General features: G+C 38.7%; 1 protein-coding gene across 1 annotated transcript in view; it reads right to left on the minus strand.

Annotated features, from left to right (window-relative positions):
* The window catches only part of LOC106054061 (potassium voltage-gated channel protein Shal-like), a 210,503-nt gene extending 200,218 nt beyond the window's left edge, over positions 1-10,285 (minus strand). The window contains exon 1 of the mRNA XM_056026848.1: positions 9,401-10,285. The gene's annotated coding sequence lies outside the window, so the exon portion shown is untranslated. The remainder of the gene's footprint in view (positions 1-9,400) is intronic.
* Between the last annotated feature and the right edge of the window lie 3,140 nt (positions 10,286-13,425).

Consider the following 13,425-nt stretch of genomic DNA (forward strand, 5'->3'; position numbering starts at 1 on the left):
TTCACAACTGATCCAGGCAAGTGATAGGATCATGGGGTATTAAGAAAGCTATAAAAACATGAAATTGCGCTAAACAAAAACAATTGGTAAAAATATTTTTAATCGTTATAAATGCACCTTTAAGTTTATAGGCAGTGAGTTAACCCAGGGTCTTAACCTTTACAAACTCAAAAATATACTTCTTTTTTTTTTTTTTGCTAAAATATGCATATTAAATTTTTAAAGAAGGAAAATGAGATAAAATGTACAACTGCTTTCTTCTAAAATAAGCCATGCTTTAAAAAAAAAGGATTATTATTAAATGGATTCATAATTAAGCTTTCGAGAAAGTGTAGAGGGCTCCACTAACTTAAATCCGGCCTTGCATACACTCACTTGCTCTCTTAACCATTAAAAAAAAAACATCAAAAAAATATGTTGGTTTGGTTTCGTTTAATTCCGTTGTTATGTGGTCCAAAGTTTTGGTCAGCCTACAAGAATGCTACCATAGATATATAGTTATAGAGATAGAAGCCATTCTATACTTAACTGCATGCTTTTTCTGTTGCTGCTTATTCATCGCAAAAACAGAGCAGCACTATTGAATACGGTGTTTGGGAACAAGGGGAAGCAATGCCAGTAAAGAAAAAAAAGCTGAGGGAGATAACTAGGCCCACTCATAATAACCCAAAAATGTCATCAATGTCTATCGATCGAGGCCCAAATATCTGTCCATCACCTGACTGGCAGGTCACGCCAAGCAAGCCAAGTAATGGGGGGAATCAGGCTGCCGTAATGAGCTCCGACGTAAACCTCAAACTCTCTAACAACAGCCAGGGAAAAGGGCGGCAAATGTTTGCGTCTGCCCCATAAGTTGGCTGACACTAATCTAAAATTATAATGGTCAGTGGGCTGCTGGCATTGTTTTCCGAAATGAAAGCATGACAAAGCCGAAAATCTAGGGAAAAAAACGAAAATAAGCTAAAACCAAGTAAAAACCAAGTAAAAACCAAGTTAAAACCAAGTTAAAACCATAGCCAAAAAAAAAAAACAAAAAAAAAAAAAAACAAGCTACAAACTAGGAAAAAGAATTTCAAATGACATCACCAAAACAAGTGCCGTATTTCCACTGCAAAAAAAAACAAAACTATTTAAGATATGTTGCTCGTTTGGGTCCCTTTATCAGTCCAGGTATTACATGTCATTGCAATATATTTCTTGGGGGCTGAAAGCTATAGCTTGTGTTGCCTATAGTAACCTCCGACCCTTATCAAACCTTCCCCATGGCTAAAAGTTTGCTATCATACTTTCATTCTGCATAAAACAAATATTGATTTTTGTCTTTACATTGAGGTCGGTTTGTTTTCTGAATGTTTCATGGTCTGACACCAAAGCTCGGTGGTTTCCCTACTTCGTCATTTCAAAATGTGGCGTCTCTGTGTTAAGAATCTTCTGTTGTGTCTTAGAGTTGTGCTTCGAAATGACAAAGAAGAAATTCTCTTAAGAATTGGGGGACACTTTAATTCACACAATTACAGTCACAAGTAAAATTAAGTCAACTTATGATACAGTGTAGACCTATTAGTGCACTGATTCTCAAAGTGGTCTATATAAACCCCCAATGGATCTACGACGACTTCCAATGGGTCTACGAAGGTGAAAAAATAAATTGGGGGTTTATGAGATGTAAAGCGGGGTTGACGAAACTCCATCTAATTTAAGCAGTTAGAGACTTATAATTTTCTTTCCCAGTAATGGACTAACCCATACACACATATGATTTGTACCTAAGTTAATCCTTTGATTTTAAACTATGTTATTCGAATGAATTTTTTTTATATTGATGAATGTTAACATTTTAAATTATCTTTATTATATCGACATGAGACTATATATTATCAATATTAAGCAAGGCAGAATCCAAAAAGAAACGTAGACCGTACAGCGTTGATTATTTTAAATTTGGCTTTGTCCCTTCCATCATGGCCTATGTGCCTTTTTTAGCAACAAAGTTTTAAGTAATGACCCCATAAACCAACTCAGCTGGAGGATCATTTGAGATGATAAGATAGATATTGACATACTTTCCAACACTCAAAGAAAAAGTTCAGAATAGACCCACAATGGTCAAAATGCTCACTTCAAAATCACAAAGAGAAAAGTTTGCGAGCGTCTTACTATATCTCTTCTTATTAGCTAAATCCGGAAAACCTCACATTATATGAGAAACGTGGTTTTGTCAAGGATGTCAAATCTTCCGGCTACAGAAAAGAATTTACCTTGATACTTATAACATATTATGGAGTATCAACAGAAAATTTCTAATTGTTTTACCATCTTCATATTTAGAGGGGAAAATGTGTCAGCAAGGTTGCACGCTAATCTAATAAAACTGAATATCACTTACTGAAATGTTTTAATACTAAACTTAACTAAATTGAAGCGAGATATTGAAATTCTAATATCAAAGTAGCCCATTAAATTGTATTTATTTTTTGTTTTGTTTCATTCGTGTCTATATATTAAATTTTATTGAGCATAGTTTTAATTCGAATTTCATTCATAAATCTTGACTGCCTAGAAATAGGTAGGAACAAAAAAAAAAAAGATGAAATTTAAAAAATGCATAATTAGCTTACCGAAAACATGACCAAAAAAATTTAGAAACTTAATTTAGTGCAATTTCATATTAGCACCTCTAGCACTACTAAATTATACAACATTAACTTGTGACGTATTCACGACCTCAATTCTGTTTTTTTAATTGCTGAGCTGTGAACCCTGTGCTACAATAAAAAATAAAAATAGATAGTCCTTTTAATGTGCTTGCCACAAATCTACCTCATTGCCGCTTGGAGCTAAGACTACACATAATCAACTCTCTCTCTCTCTCTATCTCCTCTCTCTCTGGGCTCCTTCTTTAGCAAAGCATCTCATAGAAGTGAGATGAAAGCAAGAAGATCGGCTATGCTCGGAGGAATGTCGTGTACACAACAGTTTCTCCTTTAAAGGCTGCTGGTGTTCTAATGGAAAGGCAGGTGCCTTTACAGTTTGGGATCAGCGGAATCGTATGTACTGCCAGGGTGTAGCGCTGCAAGCTGCCTTAGGATCACCGGCTCCTGATTTTTACCTCAGGGTTTACTCCCAAAGCCCTTCCAAAGTTTGGGCTGCAAGGCAGCAGAGGTTTGGATTCAGAGTTTTCATTTTCCTAGGTGGGTAGCCAGCCATGGTTAAAGAGCTCCTCCTGTCTGAAGCTTAATGATTTAGGCATCAGTTGCCCGCATTTGTCCCTTTTAGTGATAACAATAGAATTCTTATGGGCAACTGTATGTTTTGTACGCGAATAGAAAAAAGAAGCACCAATGACTCTACATGAGTCTTTAAAACCTCCCTCTTCAATTCTTTTCCTTTTTAAATCTAAAGGGTTACCCAAAAATAGCGCATGTTTACCTTATAAAAATGCATTGACGCCAACACGAATGCTATTAAAACTAGATTCTCAAGGGTGTTGTATTGAATTATCTAAATGTTTGTCAACACAGACATAAATGTCTCGTAATTTGTCTCCCTTTTCACGGGCTAAACATGGGAAGCAATCTTTACAAGCAATGCAAGCTCAAAACTATGTCCAGCAACGTGAATTCTGAATGTACATGTTTGTTTTTGTGTTTTATTTCAAAATAGATGTATTCGATTGTATAGAGAACAGTTGGAAACAAATTCGGATTGCTCAAAGTCGCCTGTTTAGGCGCAACAGACTTTGCCACGCACCAAGTAAGAGAAACACAATAACCAATTGTACATAACTTGACACAGTTCTAGATTATCTCCATAGTATCAAAATCACAACGTGTACCGGAGAAAAACAAAAGTACCATGTCTATATAGTACTTATTCTTATTTTAGTTATGCCTTTCGTGATCAACACCGGGTGATAGAGTGCTAGTTTAATGTCGCAAAAGCATGAAATTGAAGCCCAAGTGGTGGGTAGAATTTCATCATGCATTAATAATACGTTGTACCATTTTTAAAGTCCACTCTAGCAAGGTGAAATAGTAGATTTTTGAAGACCATTGTAGTACGGTAAACCGATGGCTCTCTTAAATCCAATCTAGCAAGTTGGAACTTTTATGTTTTTGAAGTCAATTCTAGCAAGATCAACGAGTAGTTCTTTAAAGTCCACTTTAGCAAGGTGAAATAGATTTCTGAAGTCAAATTTAGTAAGGCAAACCAGTAGTCCAAGATAAAATAGTAGGTTTTGGAATGGAACTTGACTCCATCAAGGTGACCTAATAGCTTTATGAAATGCCATTCATAAAAGATGAACTAGTCAGGTCTTTGAACGGCACTTCATTAAGGCGTAAGTCACTTCAGTTTGCTGCAGCTGTATAGCTTCGTATTGTTCTTCAGTAGTAGGTACCAAGAGATAGTGAAGGTCCCTTCAGTGGTAGGTACCAAGAGATAGCGAAGGTCCCTTCAGTAGTAGGTACCAAGAGATAGCGAAGGTCCCTTCAGTAGTAGGTACCAAGAGATAGTGAAGGTCCCTTCAGTAGTAGGTACCAAGAGATAGCGAAGGTCCCTTCAGTAGTAGGTACCAAGAGATAGCGAAGGTCCCTTCAGTGGTAGGTACCAAGAGATAGCGAAGGTCCCTTCAGTAGTAGGTACCAAGAGATAGCGAAGGTCCCTTCAGTAGTAGGTACCAAGAGATAGCGAAGGTCCCTTCAGTAGTAGGTACCAAGAGATAGCGAAGGTCCCTTCAGTGGTAGGTACCAAGAGATAGTGAAGGTCCCTTCAGTAGTAGGTACCAAGAGATAGCGAAGGTCCCTTCAGTAGTAGGTACCAAAAGATAGTGAAGGTCCCTTCAGTGGTAGGTACCAAGAGATAGCGAAGGTCCCTTCAGTGGTAGGTACCAAGAGATAGTGAAGGTCCCTTCAGTGGTAGGTACCAAGAGATAGCGAAGGTCCCTTCAGTGGTAGGTACCAAGAGATAGTGAAGGTCCCTTCAGTAGTAGGTACCAAGAGATAGCGAAGGTCCCTTCAGTGGTAGGTACCAAGAGATAGCGAAGGTCCCTTCAGTGGTAGGTACCAAGAGATAGCGAAGGTCCCTTCAGTGGTAGGTACCAAGAGATAGTGAAGGTCCCTTCAGTGGTAGGTACCAAGAGATAGTGAAGGTCCCTTCAGTGGTAGGTACCAAGAGATAGCGAAGGTCCCTTCAGTGGTAGGTACCAAGAGATAGCGAAGGTCCCTTCAGTAGTAGGTACCAAGAGATAGCGAAGGTCCCTTCAGTAGTAGGTACCAAGAGATAGCGAAGGTCCCTTCAGTAGTAGGTACCAAGAGATAGCGAAGGTCCCTTCAGTGGTAGGTACCAAGAGATAGTGAAGGTCCCTTCAGTGGTAGGTACCAAGAGATAGCGAAGGTCCCTTCAGTAGTAGGTACCAAGAGATAGTGAAGGTCCCTTCAGTAGTAGGTACCAAGAGATAGCGAAGGTCCCTTCAGTAGTAGGTACCAAGAGATAGTGAAGGTCCCTTCAGTGGTAGGTACCAAGAGATAGTGAAGGTCCCTTCAGTGGTAGGTACCAAGAGATAGCGAAGGTCCCTTCAGTAGTAGGTACCAAGAGATAGCGAAGGTCCCTTCAGTGGTAGGTACCAAGAGATAGTGAAGGTCCCTTCAGTGGTAGGTACCAAGAGATAGCGAAGGTCCCTTCAGTAGTAGGTACCAAGAGATAGTGAAGGTCCCTTCAGTAGTAGGTACCAAGAGATAGCGAAGGTCCCTTCAGTGGTAAGTACCAAGAGATAGTGAAGGTCCCTTCAGTAGTAGGTACCAAGAGATAGCGAAGGTCCCTTCAGTGGTAGGTACCAAGAGATAGCGAAGGTCCCTTCAGTGGTAGGTACCAAGAGATAGTGAAGGTCCCTTCAGTGGTAGGTACCAAGAGATAGCGAAGGTCCCTTCAGTAGTAGGTACCAAGAGATAGCGAAGGTCCCTTCAGTAAATCTTTCAATGACACTAATAAGTCTCTAATGGGCTCTTCTGTACAATGAACAAATGAATCTATAAAAATGTATTAGAACCAGTAGGTCTTTGGGGTGCGTTTCAATAGGGCTCAACCAGTAGGTCTTTTAAGAACGCTAAATTGACCATTGACTTAAGGAAAAACTATTTAGCGTAGCCTACATCCAGTTCAACTTTGTGCAGTTGCCGTGTGAGTGTAACATTTGGAACATTTTTAAGCTCAATAAGAGCTGTCAATCAAAGTTTGAAAATGTTTTTAATGCCTTTGATCAGATTGTTAATCTTCTTGGCATAGAAGTAATTCAATGAAACAGTCCACAATATGAATAGGTTCAAAATATTTGTGGCATTGATTAAAACCGCTGCCTGCACAATGGCCTTCAATATTACATCTTTAAAAAAAACAATTTTCAAGTTCAGTTTTTTATTATATGTATTTATAGATTTATAGATATTGTAATTAGCCAGATAGAAAAGTATTGCTCTCTAATATTTGTATACAATAAATAATGTTTTATTAAATTTTCTTAGGTGCCATTATATAGCCACCACATTTCTACGTATCGCATTCTATACTTTTTCTCCTTACAGCATTACAATTTACATTTTAAAAAACTGGATCTTAAACAATGTTTCTGTCTCATATATTTGTTACTATATTTACAATAGTTCTACATCTGTAATGCCAGAAATACGCTCCGAGGGACATTTCCGGCCCGTGACATGGTACTGTCTGCTCAAAAAGTCTGAAGCCTCAGAGCATTGTTTTCTTTTATTTGTTTGCATGACTTTTGACAGTGGTGCGGCACGTGAGACATGGTTTGGAAATTAACATGGCACCCAAACCAAGACAAGACCATAAAAGACCAAGAAAGACCAAGAAAGGCAAAGAAAGGCCAAGAAAGGCATCATTGTTCAAGGTTAACAGGGCCATAGGCTGCAAGTGCATGGATACAATTTTCAATAGATCTCTTTTAGGACCTTCATTTGACTTTCGCGTCTTAGCCTAAAACTTCACAATACGGCAAGGAATGAGAGACAACAGGTTTCGAACCCCAGACCCATCACGGTGATAGTCAAGATCAAATACCATTCGACCAAGCAGACAACTAACCAAAGTGCTTTGTGTATACAGCTATGAGAAATACGTTTCCCATGAAAGTAACACCAGGACCGGAAACACTACAGTACATACAGTGCAGCTGCACCAACGTCTCACCATCAAAGAGAGAAGAGGCTTGACAGACTAAAATAAATGTGTTTAAAGAATATTCATGCATTAAAAAGAAAAAAAAGGGCATAATTTTAAATGCAGTGCTGTACTATGTCATTGCTCTAGCTTGTATTAAGATCACTTTCATTCAAGGCTCCAAAATGGGGATGGTCCTACGTAAAACTACTGCCATGTTAAGTGCCAAGGACCCTCCGATTACTGAACTCAGACTCCTAGGGATATGCAGCTTAAATAATGTTGAAAAAAAAACAACAACAGCACATTTCTATAGGTCGCCTATAATGGACCGGTTTATTTAAAATAAAATAATTTCCGGTGCTTAAACAAGAGAAAAAAAAAGCAGCAGATTTGAAGTCTGTAATTAACAAGATAAACAAACTGCTTGTAAAATAACCAGAAATAAAAAGACTGTTTTAATTAACGTCTGTTACTTGTAATAATAAGAAGAGGGAAAAAAACTTGAAGAGTTCACGAATGAAGAGGCAGATTAAAAGAATTTTTAAAAAAAGAAATGAATGACTCATGTGCTGGTGTTAAATGATGCAGACAGACATGTGCATTGATCGACTGCCTGTTTGATTGATTGATTGATTGATTGATTGGTGGGATGTAAGCTGGTGTCTTCCTTTTCACAAGGCAGATAATCACACAGTTGCTGCGAGTCTTTAAAATCCAAAGAATATCTTGGACATAGTCGTGAAAAGCTGAGACACAGGGGTATGGCCGTGGAGTCAGTGACTGTACTAATGTTGTGAGTCAGTGACTGTACTAATGTTGTGAGTCAGTGAAAGTACCAATGTTGTGAGTCAGTGAAAGTACCAATGTAATGAGTCAGTGACAGTACCAGTGTTGTGAGTCAGTGACAGTACCAGTATTGTATGTCAGTGAAAGTACTAATATTGGGAGTGAAAGTACTGATATTGGGAGTCAGTGACACCGTGACGGTACTAATACTGGGAGTCAGTGAGGGTACTAGAGTTGGGAGTCAGTGCAGTACTGATGTTGTAACAATATGAAATGGATTGAAATGAAATCCTTACAATTAGCTCTTAAACGGTTTCTTGGTCATGAATTAATTGTATAATGTTACGTTCTCACACAGCTACACGTTATTTCAGTATCACCTCGACATCTTATCACACAGCTACACGTTATTTCAGTATCACCTCGACATCTTATCACACAGCTACACGTTATTTCAGTATCACCTCGACATCTTATCACACAGCTACACGTTATTTCAGTATCACCTCGACATCTTATCACACAGCTACACGTTATTTCAGTATCACCTCGACATCTTATCACACAGCTACACGTTATTTCAGTATCACCTCGACATCTTATCACACAGCTACACGTTATTTCAGTATCACCTCGACATCTTATCACACAGCTACACGTTATTTCAGTATCACCTCGACATCTTATCACACAGCTACACGTTATTTCAGTATCACCTCGACATCTTATCACACAGCTACACGTTATTTCAGTATCACCTCGACATCTTATCACACAGCTACACGTTATTTCAGTATCACCTCGACATCTTATCACACAGCTACACGTTATTTCAGTATCACCTCGACATCTTATCACACAGCTACACGTTATTTCAGTATCACATCGACATCTTATCACACAGCTACACGTTATTTCAGTATCACCTCGACATCTTCAAGAGCCTGGCATTTTGTTCTTTCTATGTCTTTCAAGTGTCTATTTTAAAACTAAAACATCGAAATAGTGCACTGACATCAGGAAAATATCTCATTGAAAACATCGAAACTTCTCACGGATCCGATTTAAAAATCTCATAGCTATCATCAAAACATCTTATTGAAAATACACGCTCTACGAAATGGTGTGTTAACAATGATGTCAAAGTCTGCTGAGTAAATACAAGCGTGGTGTAGCAGTTAAGATGAAATGACCCTTCTCAATGGAAGTGTATTGACCTGGGATCACTCTGAACAAAAAATATTTAATTACTTCCTTATTTGTATCTAACTGAGACCATAATCTACGTTTTGAAATCATAGCACTATTCTAATTAATTGCATTGCTGCTAATTAAATGTATTACAATATGGCAAAGGTTGAAATGATTTTCGAAAAAACTCTAGATCTAAATAATATAGATAGGACATTGTAAAAGCAAAAAAATAATAACCTACCTTAATTAAACAAATCCTAAAGAGGTACAGTTGCCAGCTTCAATATACAATCCACTGTCAGAAATTATTCCAGGAATTCAATCTCTTTAGCAGACGAATTTTTTATCCTAATTAAAGAACTACTTTTTAGGAAAAGAAGCTGTAGTGGTTCTATCCGAGGTTAGAAGATATGAAAGCTGAAGAGCTCGTACTTAGCGTGAAACGGTCAGCAAGATGGGCTAATTATCCACAGTGCGAAACAAAAACTCCTGATACAGCAGGAATGAAAGAAAAAGAAAAACAAAAGAACAATTTGGTATCCTAACGGTCTAAATGCAATGAAAATTAAAGCCTCGATCGGCGGCAACCTGTAAGACTGGGAGCTAGTGGCCCGGACATGACTTCACTGTACGTGCTCCAGCGCGGCTTTCCTCGCGCTACCTCGCGCTCCGACAATAGTAAACAAAACATCGTACAGAATTGGCTGTACACCCGAAGTGATTATCTAGCGATTAGTAGGCTAGTCGGAAATGAGGCAGAAACAATTTGCACGGTAGTTTTGGTGAGGAATAATAAGATGGGAGGTCAGAGTGGATGGGGAGGTATGTGTGAAGCGGAGAGGGGCATGTCAGTAGGCTGCAGGGGTCAGAGGTAACAGTTCAAAGGCGATTGAAAAAACAACAACAGGCGACACACATTACAACTAAGCTCCAGTGTAATTTAATAGCCGCGAATAGGTGCCTGTAGACCGGCAAGGAAGGTGGAGGACTATTGTTCACTCTTTCCCTCTCTCTAAACCGTTTTTTTTTCTTCCTCTCACTCTCTCTCTCTCTGCTTCCTCTTTCTCCCCCTATTTTGCGAGCGCTTTCTCCTGTCGGGCGCACCACTGAGCGATGCTAAGTCCGCCATCACCTACGAGGACAAAGCTCACCCCCGCCTCTCGCTCGCGCAGAGACCACTACTCACACAACTATACAGGAGATGGAAGAGAGGCTGTTGGGGGGGGGGGGGGTAGGATTTGTAGTGAGCGCTGGTGGTTGGGGTGGGTCGGGGAAAATGACACGGCTGATGGAAGGGTCGAGGTGAATGTGTCGTCAGGTGAAACCAAGTTGTTTCTTACTTGGGAAGAGGTGCTTGAAATGTTGTAGACCTGGAGAGGGCGAAGGAATACAACATGGTAGTTGTGTTTTTTTTTTTCTTATTTGGGTACTTAATTTATTGCCTCAAATAGTCACTTGATTATTAGTTCTGTGTTCCTCAATTATCTAATTAGATAAAGCACTTTATAAATAAAATACCAAGACACAAAGTAAAATGCATACGTTTCATTAGCAACAACAAATTTGGTCAAGAACTCCTTCTGGCTTCTTCCCAAGTGCCAATAAAGCATGGAACAAATAGCCTGAATCAGCTAGGAAAACCAATGACTTAGCGGGATTTAGGTCTATAATTAGCATGCATGACTAGATTAACGCATGACAACGCGTAGGACTTATCTGAAGGAACGTCTGTAATTTATAAGATAAGACGTTTTTACAGTTCATGGGACTCTGTTTGACGTTGCATAGAACTTGAGAGCTTTAGGGTTTGGAAAGGGCAAAGGAATTTCTCCAATGGGTTTGTCCAAAAATAGAATAATAATCTTAGTGCTAGCTACCCAATGGGGGCGCTGTGGGTGAGCGGTTAAGCGCTTGGCTTTCGAACCTGTTGTTCCGGGTTTGAATCGTGGGGTGAAGACTGGTATTTTGAATTTCGTGAATTTCAGAGCGCCCCTTGGTTCACCCAACTCTAATGGGTACCTAACTTTAGATGGGGAAAGTAAAGGTGGTTGGGAGCTTTGCTGGCCATATGACACACTGCTCGTTAACCGCTGGCCAAAGATACAGATGACCTTAACATCATCTATCTTATAGATCAAAAGGTCTGAAAGGAGAACGATACTTTTTTCTAGCTATCAATTAGCTGTAGGTCATGATGTTAGCTATAAAATAATTAAGAGTGAGTAGTTGCGATGCGGGCCTTGGAGACATCTACATGAAGAATATTTACATTTTTTTTTAGTTTAGTATCGAATGAAATATCGGAACGAATATATTGTGTACAGCGGCCGGGTAAAGTTTGGGTGGTGTGGCAACAGGTGGTGTGGCAAAGCAGATGAAAGAAGTGCGACATAAGAGTGTCTTGGACAGGCTAGAAGTGCGACATAAGAGTGTCTTGGACAGGCTAGACTAGAACTTCCCAGGCATCTTACCTGGTGCACTTTGAGGCTGTCACGGCGAGGTGTAAAATTGACCCCCCCAAAAAAAGACCTCCTTACTTATGTCCTACAAATTAACAATCTCACTTGAGGAGCAGTCTTTTCCCTAGGCCGCCCGCAGAATTGTTTCGCTGATAGGTGCAAGCTGCAACCTATGGTTCAACTTTCTTGTTACGGCCCAACCCGTTTTTTTTTTGTTTTCCCCTATGCGGAGTGATTCCTAAACTTTTTTCTTTAACGGAACATTGCGCACATTGTGAATATTGTTGTGTACTAGTATAGTTAGAGAGCATGTTAGTTTTGGTAGACGAATATAGTGTGTATTGTTTTAGCGGCGGTAAAGTTGTGACGTAGTAAGACAGACGAATGACGTAGCAGAATGGGCGAACAAGGAGGAACAATATGGCGATAGCTTAGAAGAAGTTTGATTAGTACAAATGTAACTATGGATAAATAGACGAAGCAGACTTCCTAAGATTTTACAGTAGTGGAACGTCTTGATTAAGTTGATATCGTTAATTGTATTGTTCTTTGGCTAATGTAGAATAGTTGATGAAATAGTAGTAGATTTGCAGGTAATAGTTTAGATGCCCAGATACCTTTACTGACCACCATGTTGTTTTTAAGCAAATTTATCTTTTTTTTGAAGAGATTTTTATTCTTATGCGGTCAACTTATGCATTTTTAATCGTATTTACTGAACTGAAGGTCTAAAAAAATGTTAATAATAAATTGATGAAGTTGTTTCTTCTTTTTTTCAATAACTTTTTTTAAGAGAGTTTTTTGTTCTTACGCTATCATTTTAAATGAATTCTAATATTAGACCTAATAGCTGCTAGAAAGAAAGACAAAACAGCAACAGAAAAATGTTGGGAAGTAATTCAAGGGAGATAGTCCAGTATTTAGCCACCAAAATGGCGTATTTCCAATAACAATATATGGTAATAAGAAATAAAACTTAAAAATATATATTTTAAAAACTATTTATCTCCGAGGAAATTAAATTACATATTTGTAATATGCATTTTTTTCTGCATATTCTTAAAATATAAGAGAAACCTGATTTAGCATTTCTAGTCATGTAAACTAACACCGATTTGCATAATACCCAAGATACTAGCCAGAACAATATTTAGCAGAACACTCTGTTATCCGGATATGTAAGTGGTGTCCTACTAGTTAATTATTCCAGTAGTTCATGGAACACTATTCAGGCCTATGCGATATTAAGGGCACTGTAAATACTTCTTTCATGAAATAAAAAAAAAAGTGAACAAACTATTTACTCTGCTCTACTCTGCACGATTTTAAAGCTTATCCGTGCGGCACGTACCTCCCCAATAACAAAAAGAAACTGCAAACGTCGACTGTGGCTGCCGAAATTGTCAATAACATTAACATAAGCATTGATTTACTTATGAATATGGTGCTTTTTACTGATTTTATCTCAATATCGAAATTACAAGCATACAACCTGGGACATGGCGATACGGGTGTCTGGATATTTAGGTACTGGAAATTTAGGCACCGATAATTTAGGCACCCGGAGATTTAGGTACCGGTAATTTAGTCACCCGGTTATTTAGGCTCTGGTAAATTAGGCACTTTTGATATGTCGGAAAAGTAGGCACCGGAAAATTAGGCACTCTTTAATAACGACTATAATTTTGAGCATAATTTAAAAACTTTAGACACTTGAAATTTAGACACAGGTAATTTAGGCACCCCCAGCGATACGTAGCATGTAGCCAAGAACTTAAAGGTTAATGTCTGATAAGAGAATGCAAAA

Source organism: Biomphalaria glabrata, chromosome 4 (genome assembly GCF_947242115.1).
Source record: "Biomphalaria glabrata chromosome 4, xgBioGlab47.1, whole genome shotgun sequence".
In the NCBI taxonomy this organism is placed as follows: Eukaryota; Metazoa; Mollusca; class Gastropoda; family Planorbidae; genus Biomphalaria; species Biomphalaria glabrata.